Genomic DNA, 15,306 nt, shown 5'->3' on the forward strand with positions numbered 1-15,306 from the left:
ATAATGTCAAGCGACATTAGTTGTGAATCAAATGCTTCAAACTCGGTAACAATCCTAAGGTACCAACTCCAAATGCTTCAAGTAGTGTTGCTCGCTAAAAACAATGAACAATCCTAAGGTATCTCACTCTAAAACTTTCTAATAATGTTACTTGATAAAAGTATATGAATATGTCCAGTTGTCCATGATTAATATGACTAATTGACTATACTTATTTTGTGTGTAGGTTTGATTGCTTGGAATTGAAGATTGAGAAAAAAGACCAATTGAAACTTGGAAGTTGGAAGATTAGAACTTGATATTGTTTTCAATATATGTTTTGATTAGAATTCTATATGTTTTTGTCTTAAATTTGTTAAGGAGAATGGATTTATGTTTTATTTTAAGACTTTTATGAACTTTCGTCGACTTTTGTTTCGCTAAAAGGTTGTCAAATATGCGTTTCTAAACAGCTATTATCGTGTACTATCGTGTATTATCGTGTATATCAGGTATTAACAGGTTCGTGTTCGTGTTTGGGTTACAGGTACACGATAAGTTTTCGTGTTGTGTACAGGTATACCCATTTCGTGTTCGTGTCTTATCGTGTACGGGTATACACGATATGTCAGCCCTAGCATAGATCATTCACTATTCACATCTACAATTAAAAATGACAAGAAGACATTTGTCATTTCAAACGGCGGATGTCTATCAAAATACATTTTGACATATAGCGGTAGCCTACGTTAGGAATTATGACCTGCCAGTCAAAACTGGTGGATCATAGAAAAGGATATCCGCCATTTCAAATAGCGGAACACGAATAAAAAGTATCAAATCTGCCATTTGAAATGGCGGGACACCTGGTAATTGTCCAACTCACCAGACAAAATCTGGCATGGTCTACATGTTACTTAACATCCGCCATTTTAAATGGCGGATCTCCTATAAACCATCAACAACTTTTCTCCTTCCTAGAAACCATTTCACACTTATATAATTTCCTATTTTGAAAAAATTTTCTTCAAAACAGCAAATTATCGTCATTTAGCTAGTTCTCTTGTTTTTGCTTTCATGGCTAGCTAGGTGAGCAGTTCAATCAGGTTTGGTTCTTTTCTGGGAGATTTTAGTTCATTTATCGTCGGCTGGTTCAAGTTCAATTCGTACATTTTCAGGAAAAAAATATGTTAATGATTAGATTACGCCAATTGCCTTAGATCGATCCTTTTTCACTGTATTTTCTCAAGTACATGCTCTTATTGTTATAAGGGAAAAGATGACATAAACGAAGGTTTATAACCAAACTGGAAACATATGTAGTTGTATAACAAGCACTATTTGTAGAAAATGACATTACAAACCAAAGATAATTAAAAGTCCTTTATGCCTTCTTCGAACAAAACAGTGCTCGTTATGTTTATTATAATAATTTATATGCTTCAATAAACTCCATCTTTCTTCCATGCGTAATTATCTCATCCTCACTGCACCCTGCACAAATTCATCATATGCACATCAATACAAAGTACAAAAGTGTATCACATTAACATATACTACACTATAGCTTAAAGAAAGTTCACATAGAAGCACATGCGTAATATTTAAACATACTTAGAGCAGTCGCCAGGGCTGATCTTGTAAGGATGCTGACACCACACTTTCCGGGGAGACTGGCGGCATTGGCGGCATTGATGCCGTTGATGGAGCCGTAAGCACTCTTTAAGCAGTTACAGGCTGCCTGACGATCAGGGGTTGTCTTTGCAGCGCTATTGAGTGATTTTACCCCATTGCAACATCCTGGTGGCACAACACCACCTTTGGTAAGGTAGCCAATGCATGGTGCTAAGCTGCTGGAAACCTGACCACAGCTATAAGAGCCTCTGCATATGGTGCAGCCACCACTACACATAGAACAATTTAATTTTAAATTGGCTTACTTGATTATGATTTGAGTTGTATAAAAAACTTTTGTATAAAAATAAACTTAAAATTGTATCAAGTAAGACTAGAACCAAAAACCTTTTGGTTAAATGTCATACCCCTTTACCACTAGACCAAACTAGTGATTATGATATTGTGTTGAAACATTGATTATATATATTTTTTGGCAAAAATACATATAAATTTTTTTGAAAAAAAAAATCCGGGCCTAGCGGAGTGTCAGGCCTGTGGCCATCGACTACCCCGCCAAGCCTTCAGGCTAACCCTGACGAGAACGTACTAACTCAGCTATATGAGAGCCGACAACCACCCTATCAAACTAGCTAAGATGTCAGCATTTGGTTGGGTACGTCTTTTAATTTAAAATATAATTTGGTAAAATATCTTCACCAGCTAGACAGTTTGTTGATTTGGTTGTGAGTATAAGAGAGATAAAATTGTACTATAAAAATATATTACTTAATTAATCAGGATAGAGAACTATAGTGATTTTTAAAGCATTCTCAGCCCGTCCCTCATCCCTATATCTATACTTACTTTAAAAAACACTACAATTCTTTCTCATGCTTAGTTAAAAAATATATTTTACACATTTATCATTACAGTTTTTCTCTCTGCTCTACTCAGAACCAATTCAACAAATATTAAAAAACAAATAAAGACAAACAATGTTTCCCCAAATTTACAAAAAATCATTGTTTCTCTCTATACCCTATAATTTACATTCACAGCCAAATATAACTCACCCTATAATATTCAAATTCCTCTCACATGATTTTAGGGGATGGGTTAAGAATGCTCTAATTACACCAAAAACCCCATCTTTTCTCTTTCATTTTTAATTAAACTAGTTGTGTGCCCGTGCGATGCAGCGGAGCGCGCACGCAATCCTACATTGAACGCATAGTCCGTGTCGGTACATACGTCACCTCATGACAGTGCGTACGTAGCCTAAAATTGGACGCGTAACTCGTGCAAAGCCAATTGCGTGTAATCGAAGATTGAACACGCGTAACCGGACGGGAATGTACATTACCGACATTAAAACATGCTTAACCAAAACCACACGTGTAATTCATGTCGATTAACGGTGTAAGGCGTTAGGTTGAGCTCTTACCAAGATTGGGTTATGTGCGTTACGTGGCGTTGGGGATGTGTTTATCGACCCCGATACATCTAAACAATGGTATCTGCGTAACATGTAACGCAAATCAAAAGACAAACCTGAAATATACATGTCACACCCCCATCTTGGGCCTAGGCGTGTGACTCGACAGTTGGTACCACATTCGTAAATATATCAGAGTTACGGGTTTAAGCGGAAGACTTTATAAAAACATGTGGATTTAAGATTAAATATTTACATTACAAAGATGGAACGAAAGTTCCATATAAGTTTACTTGTTTAACAAAATCATCATATTTTAATATTTAAACAAAATTATCCGAGCCATCGGATTCTTGAGTCCTTCGTCCTTCAAGCTCTATTCTTAATTACCTGCAAAATGTTATAAAAGTACGTCAGCAATGATTGCTGGTGAATATGCTGACGCAAAACTAATTTTTTTTACTTTGTTACCCCTCGAGGGTTACGCAAGCCTCGGCCCATCTTGGCTTAAGAATAACAAAGTTAAAACAATATCATTATAAACTCGAGTCTCTACAGTAGGTTACCCCAGCAAAACACCGCAGCATTTCGACGTACTTAGGTACCATAAATATACTCATGATCAGTCTCACTCGAACGTACTTAGGTTCGGCCCATCGTGGCTGGAGGTCGTGACCAAGCGTGGTGCGATGTGTCCACCGCATTTAACCACATATGTAAGGATCCAGACAAACGTATACTACAGCATGAGGGCTAGGCTTTTACTCTTATTTATAATGTTTTTAGAGACATTTAGTCTCATGTAAAATTTTACACATAACACATTTGTTTGTTTGAAAACAAGTTTATAAAAGTGGGGCGTATTCACCTTTTGATAGGGATCGGTTTCCAACACCGTCCGTGAGTCCTTATCTTGCTATCTCGCACCTATAGTACGAGTATAACTTTTATTAGTCGGATATACAATCCAGCTTAAGACCTTTAGTCTTATTTATCTCGATGAACCTTTAGTTCAATTCTTGTTTACTTGAAAACCTTTAGTTTAAAAGTAATGTTTATAAACCTTTAGTTTATTATAAAAATCCTACGTTTCTTCTTTTTTAAGAAACGTATATCTTTTTTTTCTTTATTATTTAAGAATTCTCATTATTACTTAAATAATATATATAACAAAGCTTTACACATATTTATATACACACATATAAATATTCTTAATTTTTTCTTCTTTTTTTTCTTTGTTATATTTTCTCTTTTTATAAGCATCGAGTATAATTCCGACTTAGGTATTAAGCCTTTATAATAATTTATTATTATTTTAGTCGGACATTATGCCTACCTTACTCGGCTTAAAATCCTTAGACACTCGGGCAGCACTTCGACGTTGCTTGATCTTTTCAATACTCGCTTTGATCAACACTACACTCGAGCATACCAAACGAGACACCAAGAAGACAACTCTTCTTGGCACGTTCTTCGAGATGATCGTTGGGATGTAAAAATAGCACCACCTTCTTATTTGGAACGTCGTTGGGGGTGGTACGGATATCGACGTATGGCACGGGAATCGAGGAATCGGGCATGGTTTTCGAGGTGGATCGATGGCACAAACTTCGAGACTTAGAGAGATGTTAGAGAGAGAGTAGTGTGAGAAATTTTGGTGTGGTTTGTGATGAACTCGTGGCCTTCTATTTATAGGAAAAAATTGGACCCCATCGCGATACGCGATGGCGTCCTGGCCAGGCCCATCGCGTAGCGCGATGCAGGCTATCTGCGTCACCACGTAGACCTGCCACGTGGTGACACGTGGCAAACGTTATGCCGCGTGGCGACACGTGGCGGACGTGTTGCCACGAGGTGACACGAGGCGGCAGACGGTGCCACCGTGTGACACGTGGCACACGTGTCACAACCTGTCAGATCACATCATCGTGATACGCGATGACGTAGGTTTCAACAGCGATCGCGTATCGCTATTGACGTCTTCCAGAAGCTTTGACCAAGCCCCATCACGATACGCGATGGGCTTGTCTTCTGTCCCGTCACGTATTGCGATAGGACAAGAAATCAGAATTTCCATTTTTAACCTTGGAGTTTGGAAATTTGGCAAAATTGATCCCTAGATTTTGAAAAGTTGACATTTTTGGCTCAAAATTTCCGTGATGTTACATCATCCCACCTTGAAATAAATCTCGTCCTTGAGATTGCTTTACGAGAATAAGTGGGGATATTTCTTTCCCATTTCCGACTCGAGTTCCCAAGTATACTCGGGCCCTCTTCGCGAGTCCCACTTTACTTTCACGATTTTCAAGGTTCGTCTTTTGATTTTCTTTAGTTTTGAATCTTTGATTTGAATTGGTTTTTCAATGAATTTTAAATTCTCGTTTATTTGCACATCTTTTAAAGGCATCAAAAGAGATTCATCGGCTAAACATTTACGCAGATTCGAGATATGGAATACATCGTGTATCCCTTGCATTTCCTCGGGTAGTCGCAATCGGTATGCAACAGTTCCAATTCGTTCAAGTACCTCAAAGGGTTCAATAAATCGAGGACTTAACTTTCCTTTCTTGCCGAAGCGAACTACGCCTTTCCATTGCGAGACTTTCAAAAGTACTTTATCACCGACATTGAACTCTAACGGCTTACGACGGACATTGGCGTAACTCTTTTGACGATCACGTGCCGTTTTAAGTCGTTCACGGATTTGAATAACTTTATCGGTGGTTTCTTGGACTATCTCAGATCCAGATAATTGATTATCTCCAGTTTCAGACCAGCACACAGGCGTCCTACATTTTCGACCATATAATGCCTCAAATGGTGTGGCTTGAATGCTCGTGTGATAACTATTGTTATTCGAGAATTCCATTAGGGGTAAGTGGTCATCCCAACTTCCACCTAAGTCTATTACACATGTGCAGAGCATATCTTCCAACGTTTGAATTGTCCTTTTGCTTTTGCCCATCATTTTGTGGGTGATAGGCGGTGCTAAGGTTAAGTTTTGTGCCAAGTACATGTTGGAAACTTTTCCAAAAGTGAGACGTGAAATGACTGTCTCGATCAGAGATTATAGATAGCGGTACTCCATGCAAAGCAACGATGTTGTTTACATAAATACGCGCTAATCTATCCATTGAGTACGACTCATTGATAGGTATAAAATGTGCGGATTTTGTTAGACGGTCCACAATTACCCATATAGCATTATGTTGTCGAGTCGTTTTCGGGAGTTTGGTTATGAAATCCATAGTAATTAACTCCCACTTCCATACGGGAAGTTCGGGTTGCTGGAGCAGTCCCGAAGGCTTTTGGTGTTCAGCCTTGACTTTCAAACAAGTAAGACATTTCACAACATGCGAAGCGACATCCCTTTTCATTCCATTCCACCAATAATTTGCTTTAAGATTATGGTACATTTTGTCGCTTCCTGGATGCATCATGTATTTAGACTTATGGGCTTCGTTTAAGATTTTCTCACGCAAAGCTCCAACGATTGGTACCCAAATTCTATTTCCAAGTCTAAGGATACCATCGTCACCCTTGACTAGCAAGTCAATGGTGCCGTTATGTTTTTCATCGGAGATTTGGTTTTCGTTGATCGCTTGAATTTGAGCCGATTTGATTTGTTCAAAAAGATCAACTTGAAGTTCTAGCCTTAACGCTCGGACTCTTTTTGTCTTTTCGTGCTCTTTACGACTTAAGGCATCAGCCACAACGTTGGCCTTACCTTCATGATAGACAATTTCGCAATCATAGTCGTTTAGAGTTTCCATCCAGCGTCGTTGGCGCATGTTAAGCTCTTTTTGATCGAAAATATGTTTCAAGCTTTTGTGATCGGTGTACACGGTAAATCTTACTCCATAGAGATAGTGCCTCCATATCTTAAGTGCAAAGATTATAGCGCCTAACTCTAGATCGTGAGTCGTGTAGTTCTTTTCGTGCACCTTGAGTTGACGAGAGGCGTAAGCGATAACTTTCTTGCATTGCATTAGTACACATCCCAAGCCGGAATGAGACGCATCGCAAAAGACAACGAAATCTTCAATACCTTCTAGCAAGGCCAGTATAGGAGCTTGGGTAAGCTTTTGTTTAAGTATATCGAACGCCTCTTGTTGCTTTGTTCCCCATTCATATTTGATGTTCTTGCGAGTCAAGGAGGGTAGGGGAACAGCGATTGGGGAAAAGTTTTCGATGAACCTTCGATAATAGCCGGCCAATCCCAAGAAGCTTCGAATCTCGGTTGGCGACTTTGGGATCTCCCACTTAGAGATAGCTTTAATCTTAGCGGGGTCTACTTGAATACCATTGACGTTGATAATATGACCATGAAATTGCATCACGTGCAGCCAGAACTCGCATTTTGAGAACTTGGCATACAATTTCTCGGTTCTAAGAATTTCAAGTAATGTTCGAAGGTGATTTTCATGATCATCCTTAGACTTAGAATAAATGAGTATGTCGTTGATGAAAACGATAAAAAATTTATCCAAGTAAGGCTTGCAAATACGATTCATCATGTCCATGAATGCAGCCGGCGCATTAGTAAGTCCAAATGGCATAAAGGTGAACTCATAATGGCAGTACCTTGTTCGAAACGCGGTTTTAAGAATATCTTCGGATTGAACCTTTAGTTGGTGATAGCCGGAACGAAGATCGATTTTAGAAAAGAAGTTTGCACCTTGAAGTTGATCGAACAGATCATAGATTCGAGGGAGTGGATATCGGTTCTTGATTGTAACTTTGTTGAGGGCTCGGTAGTCGATGCACATTCGCATGGATCCATCCTTCTTTTTGACAAAGAGTATCGGCGCTCCCCATAGTGATGAACTTGGTCGTATGAAGCCTTTCTCGAGAAGCTCGTCAAGTTGTTTCTTCAGTTCTTTCATCTCGGTTGGCGTGAGGCGATACGGAGCAGTACCAGGAATGAGATTGATTCTAAATTCTACTTCACGATCGTGAGAAATACCAGGAAGTTCGTCGGGAAAGACATCGGCATAGTCAGAAACAACATGAACGTTTTTTATTTCTTTGGGTTGTGATTCTTCGGTGACGTAGACCATAAATGCTAAGCATCCTTGATTCAAACATTTGTTAGCCGTTATCATGGAGATTAGGCTAACTTGGCCAGCATTTTTATCCCCCTCAATACGAATAGTTCGTTTATCATGGGCTCGAAGTTCAATGGTCTTGCTATTGCAAAGGATACGGGCATGGTTATCGGATAACCAATCCATACCCAATACAACATCAAAACCAGCAAGGGTCATGGGTAGCAATTGAATAGGCAAAACGTAACCAGCTAATAAGATTTTTCCGTTTTCTAAGGCTTCGGAGATTTTAACGATTTCGCTATTAGCGGGTCTCGACGCTTAGAGTTTTATTTAGTTTGATTAAAGGTTCGTTTAATAGACTACAAAATTTATAATCTATAAAACTTAAATTAGCTCCTGAATCAAACAAGACTCTAGCATAGGCATTATTAACAAGGAACGTACCAGTAATGGTTTCCGGCATGTCGGCCGCTTTCTTCGTATCAAGGACGAAAACTCTTGCATTGCCCTTCTTGGGCTCGTTCTTTTGACCGCTACCACCCGCATCACCAGTTGGGGTTTATTCTTGGGGCACTCGAAACTGCGATGTCCCATTTCTTTACAATTATAGCAGGTCATCTTCTTCTTCCAACAATCGGCCGTGGCGTGGCCGGGTTTGTGACATGACTCACAGAGTCGTGGAGTTAGATGGCATCGACCCCTATGGTATTTCTTACAGATTTTGCATTGTGGGATGCCGGGGTTGAAGCCAGACCTTCGTTGGTCAACTCCTTTACCCTTGAAACGGGTATTTCCTTCCTTCTTTGGGTCTTGTGTTGGCACGACCCTCTTGTCCTCTTCTATATTACGGATCATTCCGCCCATCAAGTACCCAGCCAAATCCATCGCGGAGTCAGTGGTTTGTGGAAAGTGTGACCTCACCATTTCACGAATCTCTCGTGGTAGTCCCCAAATATAGCGTGTAACTTTGCTGGATTCCGGAGTAACCAGCTGGGGAACCAATCAACAGTATTCGTGAAATTTCGCGTTATACTCACGAAGGTTCGTTCCAACAACCTTGTGAGACAAGAATTTGGTTTGAATTTGGTCTGTCTCGTGCATCGGACAAAATTTCATCATCAACAACTCCTTAAACTCGTTCCATGACATGTTATACATAACCTCCCTTCCTCTACTCAAGATTAATGTGTTCCACCATTCTAAAGCCTCACCCTTAAACATCAGGGCAGAATATTGAATCTTTTCTTCTTCGGAACACTTGCTCGTAATCACAATCGTCTCCATCTCTTCAAGCCACCTCACGGTAGTGATGGCTCCTTTATCTCCATGGAATTCTTTCGGCCCATAGTACTTAAAGTCTTTGAACAAACATCAACCTATTTTGAGTCTCTTGAATTTTTTACGAACCCCACCATCAGCGTTTGTTTCATGTACACTTCATCCATACGTGAAGGTCTAGAACGGGGTTTTGAAACGGATTTTCGAGAAGGATGAACAGATTGTGAATGTTTCGTTTGTCTCGATTGGGATCTAAATTCAGTTTCGGCCCTTACAGCATCTTTTACTAATGTTTGAATTTGTTTCATGTATTTATCAGGGATCGGTTCTTCTTATTTGTTTACGGGTCCCTTTCCTTTTTCTTCTCGTTTTTCGGCTTCCTTTCGGGAAGCCTCAAAGTTATTACTTTGTTGAGACATTTTATTTTTTTCTTTTTATTCTTTAGATCTGAAATTTAACGAATGTTCTTTATTAAACATACATTTTATTTATTTCAACATTTATATATACCATATAAGGTATAGATTATTACAACAAACGCATATATATACATTCATACTCGATGTATATATATTCCTATCCATACATCACATACACATAACATCACATAAACTTCATCTCTCGACATCACGCCATCATCACTATTTTCTCAATCCTTCATAAACTTCTTAACAACCCTTGTCAACTTGTTGCATTTACGAAGAAGCGTCTCTCCCATCTTCTTCTTTTTCTTCCCTTCTTCAACCACCTTCTTCCTCCAATCATCAGTTTCGTGCACAGTGCGATCCAGGTGTTCTTCATATGACCGTGGGACCTTATCGGGGTATCCGTATTGTGGAGGTGGGTCGTGGTAACCCAGTGTCACCATCTCATAGTGGTTCCTCGGTTCGGGATACGGGACCTCAGTCATGTCAGATGCAAGGTAGAAGAAGGTTTTAGCAGCCTTGTTTTGCTCACTGATTTCATCAGCTTGCTCTTCTTTAGTTGGAATTACACCTTGGACCGGTGGGATGCTTGACGAAGCTTGGTTCCTGAGTTGCTCCAGGTATTGAACATACGGATCGACAGAACCGTAGCTTGGGTTTTGGGAAGTGAGTGATCCATCCATTGATGTTGATATCTCATTAGGATTATCGGGATGCTCTTCTTCCGGCTCAGACTCTTCCTCAGGATCCTCCTCTTCTTCGGGGTCCTCCTCTTCTTCTTCTGGTTGTTCTTCTTCCATAGGTTCTTCCTCTTCCATAAGCTGGATGGTCTCGTTGATCATCGAGGGCATTTTGAAACTTTCATAGGGCATCATTACCCTCATTCTCGGTTTGCGGGACGGCCCTTTGCCATTGTTGGGTTGCAAGTTGACTTCAAGAGCGGTAGCGCTTCCAGTATGCCACCTTCGTTGATCGGAGTGGCATTGCATCCAGTCGGAGGATGGGGATCTTAGTTCTTCCTTTATTGGTCGATTTGAAAGGAAGGCATAAGATGGGTGTGGATTTGGTAAGTATCCAGTGGGGAAGTACTGCGGTATCTCCGATGGTTGGTAAGTGGGAATCTCCGATGGGTGGTACGTCGGTATTTCAGAGGGATGGTATGTGGGCATTGTTGGTGGATGGTAGCTTGAGTGCCTTGGTGGTTCGATTCTTTGTGTCGGCGGACTATAGGGTAATTTAATTGGACAATGCTCAGTTCCAAGGAAGTATATTGGTTTGGGTCGTGCAATGTATTGGCCACAGTTGAAGAAAGCCTCAAAATAATCTTCACTCATGATTTCCTTTGGGAATTTGTAGTATTTTCTTGCTTTTTTTTCTTCACGATCATAATACTCCATTAATTTCTCATAAGACATCTTTGATGGGTGGTTTAGAATGTAGAGAGGGAAAGAAAGGGTTACTAGCCAATCTTATCCCTATTCAAATAAACAAGTAAAATATTTTTCCTATGCTTGGATCGAAGCTTGGGTATTATTTTATGATACCCAATTCGCTAAGATCGATGGCTCTGATACCAACCTGTCACACCCCCATCTTGGGCCTAGGCGTGTGACTCGACAGTTGGTACCACATTTGTAAATATATCAGAGTTACGGGTTTAAGCGGAAGACTTTATAAAAACATGTGGATTTAAGATTAAATATTTACATTACAAATATGGAACGAAAGTTCCATATAAGTTTACTTGTTTACTTGTTTAACAAAATCATCATATTTTAATATTTAAACAAAATTATCCGAGCCATCGGATTCTTGAGCCCTTCTTCCTTCAAGCTCTATTCTTGGTTACCTGCAAAATGTTATAAAAATACGTCAGCAATGATTGCTGGTGAATATGCTGACGCAAAAATAATTTCTTTTACTTTGTTACCCCTCGAGGGTTACGCAAGCCTCGGCCCATCTTGGCTTTGGAATAACAAAGTTAAAACAATATCATTATAAACTCGAGTCTCTACACTAGGTCAGCCCAACAAAACACCGCAGCGTTTCGACGTACTTAGGTACCATAAATATACACATGATCAGTCTCACTCGAACGTACTTAGGTTCGGCCCATCGTGGCTGGAGGTCGTGACCAAGCGTGGTGTGCTGTGCCCACCGCATTTAACCACATATGTAAGGATCCAGACAAACGTATACTACAGCCTGAGGGCTAGGCTTTTACTCTTATTTATAATGTTTTAGAGACATTTAGTCTCATGTAAAGTTTTACACATAACACATTTGTTTGTTTGAAAACAAGTTTATAAAAGTGGGGCGTATTCACCTTTTGATAGGGATCGGTTTCCAACACCGTCCGTGAGTCCTTATCTTGCTATCTCGCACCTATAGTACGAGTATAACTTTTATTAGTCGGATATACAATCCAGCTTAAGACCTTTAGTCTTATTTATCTCGATGAACCTTTAGTTCAATTCTTGTTTACTTGAAAACCTTTAGTTTAAAAGTAATGTTTATAAACCTTTAGTTTATTATAAAAATCCTATGTTTCTTCTTTTTTAAGAAACGTATATCTTTCTTTTCTTTATTATTTAAGAATACTCATTATTACTTAAATAATATATATAACAAAGCTTTACACATATTTATATACACATATAAATATTCTTAATGTTTTCTTCTTTTCTTTCCTTTGTTATATTTTCTCTTTTTATAAGCATCGAGTATAATTCCGACTTAGGTATTAAGCCTTTATAATAATTTATTATTATTTTGGTCGGGCATTATGCCTACCTTACTCGGCTTAAAATCCCTAGACACTCGGGCAGCACTTCGACGTCGCTTGATCTTTTTTCAATACTCGCTTTGATCAACACTTCACTCGAGCACACCAAACGAGACACCAACTCTTCTTGGCACGTTCTTCGAGATGATCGTTGGGATGTAAAAACAGCACCACCTTCTTATTTGGAACGTCGTCGGGGGTGGTACGAATATCAAGGTATGGCACGGGAATCGAGGAATCGGGCATGGTTTTCGAGGTGGATCGATGGCACAAACTTCGGGACTTAGAGAGATGTTAGAGAGAGAGTAGTGTGAGAAATTTTGGTGTGGGTTGTGATGAACCCGTGGCCTTCTATTTATAGGCAAAAATTGGACCCCATCGCGATACACGATGGCGTCCTGGCCAGGCCCATCGCGTAGCGTGATGCAGGCCATCTGCGTCACCACGTAGACCTGCCACGTGGCGACACGTGGCAGACGTTATGCCGCGTGGCGACACGTGGCGGACGTGTTGCCACGTGGTGACACGTGGCGGCAGACGGTGCCACCGTGTGCCACGTGGCACACGTATCATAACCTGTCAGACCACGTCATCGCGATACACGATGACGTAGGGTTCAACAGCGATCGCGTATCGCTATTGACGTCTTCCAGAAGCTTTGACCTAGCCCCATCGCGATACGCGATGGGCTTGTCTTCTGTCCCGTCGCGTATCGCGATAAGACAAGAAATCAGAATTTCCATTTTTAACCTTGGAGTTTGGAAATTTGGCAGAATTGATCCCTAGATTTTGAAAAGTTGACATTTTTGGCTCAAAATTTCCGTGATGTTACAATACAGTAATTTTGAAATAAGTCATATTTTTAAATCAACCCGTTTTGGCCCTAAACCTGTTCCGACTTGACAGCATTCTGACCTTGCCCCTTTCTATCAAACCCGAACAAAATTAAACATTTTTTTTGTATCGACTCATTCCAACCCAAATGTACTTTTACAAATGACCCGTGCTCTCCCGACTCGACATGTTACCCGGTTCCAAATGGTAAGCGCGTAGCATGCTAACTTTCTAAACTAAAAAACTATAGCAATATCATAATCAAATTAAAGAGAATAAAATGTTCGTTTTTATGATGTAATTTTTTTGAAAAAATATTAACGTGTAAAAAAGTTATGGCCATTAAAGTCGTGGGATAGTTAGTTTTGAATTAGGAGGCATATGTGTAACTATGATTAAACTTTACAAAAAAAGTAGTGAAGTTGAGGATCCAAAGTTGTAAGTATATATTTTGAAAAAAATGTAAGTTACGTAACATTTGTTTGTAAAGACTTAATCTACCCTTAATATTTATATTTTTGATGCATTATGTGTTGTATATAAAGCAATGAGTTTGGTACCTCTTAAAACTTAAGGGTCCCTAACTCATGTTTTATATATAGTATAGATATAGATAATATATTTCTTTTATACTTTTATTATTACATTTTCTCTCTTCTTCACTCACAACCACTTTTAAAAATATCAAAAAATTATAAAGGTGAACATTGTGTTTCTTCAAATTTAACCATAAACCGTAACATATTCTCTCTTCTCCTCTTACAACCACTTTTAACCATCTCTAAAAAACGAAAAACCCCCTCACAAAATTTGAAGAATGGATTAGGAATGCTCTAAGATCATATCAGGTCATGATGTTAGCTGTTTCCTTGGACCCTAAGCTTCTCATTGTATTATTCCGCTGATCAGTTTTCAAATTAAGTTTTGGTGATTATATCATTAATAACATGTGAGGAAAATAAAAAGATTACGTAGAAAGGAAAGTTTATAGATAAGATGAAGACACAAATAGTTATATAACAAGAACACTATTTAAAGCCAAAGGCATCACAAAGCAAAGAGACACACACAGTCATATATGTCTTCTTTAAGCTAATTAAAACAGTGCTCTTTTGTCTATTGTAATTAATATGTATATGCCTCTAAAACTTCACCCCTTTTTCCATGCATGATAATCTCCTCCTCACTGCACCCTGCAAACACCAAATGCCATAGCACATATTAATATGAATATAATTGGAGCAGATAAATAAGTTTAAATAGAAGCATTTGTACATACTTGGAGCAGTCAGTGCTTGGGCTGATCTTGTAAGTGATGCTGACACCACACTTGCCAGGGAAGCCGGCAGCATTGGTGGCGTTGATGCCGTTGATGGAGCCGTAAGCACTCTTTAAGCAGTTACAGGCAGTCTGGGGTTGTCTTTGCAGCGCTATTGAGCAATTTTACCCCATTGCAACACGCCGGCGGCACAGCACCGCCTTTGGTTAGGTAGACAATGCATGGTGCTAGGCTGCTGGACACCTGACCACAGCTAAGAGCCTCTGCATAGGGTGCAGCCACCACCATGCAAGTCACCACTGCACATAAAACCATCATTGCAATCTTTGCCATTTTCAAAGTATTAATTGTGGGAAATGATATATGGCTTTTTTATGTATGTATGTATGTATGTTTGTAAATTTGTTTGTGCTAGAATATGCTGTCCAAGGTTACAATTTATAGAAGTGTGTGTCGGTGTGCATCTGCGTATGAACGAATAATTAACCTGAGGAGAATTGGTTTGGAACCTGTTAGTTGGAAGTTGGTTTAACATTAATTAATCTTGTTCATCTTTGATCTTCACCAAGTGTAAGGTAGAGATTTATTTCATTTGATCTTGTCATAACAATTAATGGAGTCAG

General features: G+C 39.4%; 1 pseudogene across 1 annotated transcript; it reads right to left on the bottom strand.

Moving 5' to 3' along the window:
- Window positions 1-1,437: 1,437 nt before the first annotated feature.
- Window positions 1,438-15,066, bottom strand: LOC143530262 (non-specific lipid-transfer protein-like; annotated as a pseudogene). Its single transcript, XR_013134826.1, has 2 exons — window positions 14,684-15,066; window positions 1,438-1,473 (listed from the first exon to the last, which is right to left on the bottom strand). The product of XR_013134826.1 is annotated as a non-specific lipid-transfer protein-like (transcript).
- Between the last annotated feature and the right edge of the window lie 240 nt (window positions 15,067-15,306).

This window comes from Bidens hawaiensis, unplaced genomic scaffold (assembly GCF_021521415.1).
Source record: "Bidens hawaiensis isolate Kalapana, Puna unplaced genomic scaffold, B.hawaiensis_p1.1 tig00000636_1, whole genome shotgun sequence".
NCBI classification, from domain to species: domain Eukaryota; kingdom Viridiplantae; phylum Streptophyta; class Magnoliopsida; order Asterales; family Asteraceae; genus Bidens; species Bidens hawaiensis.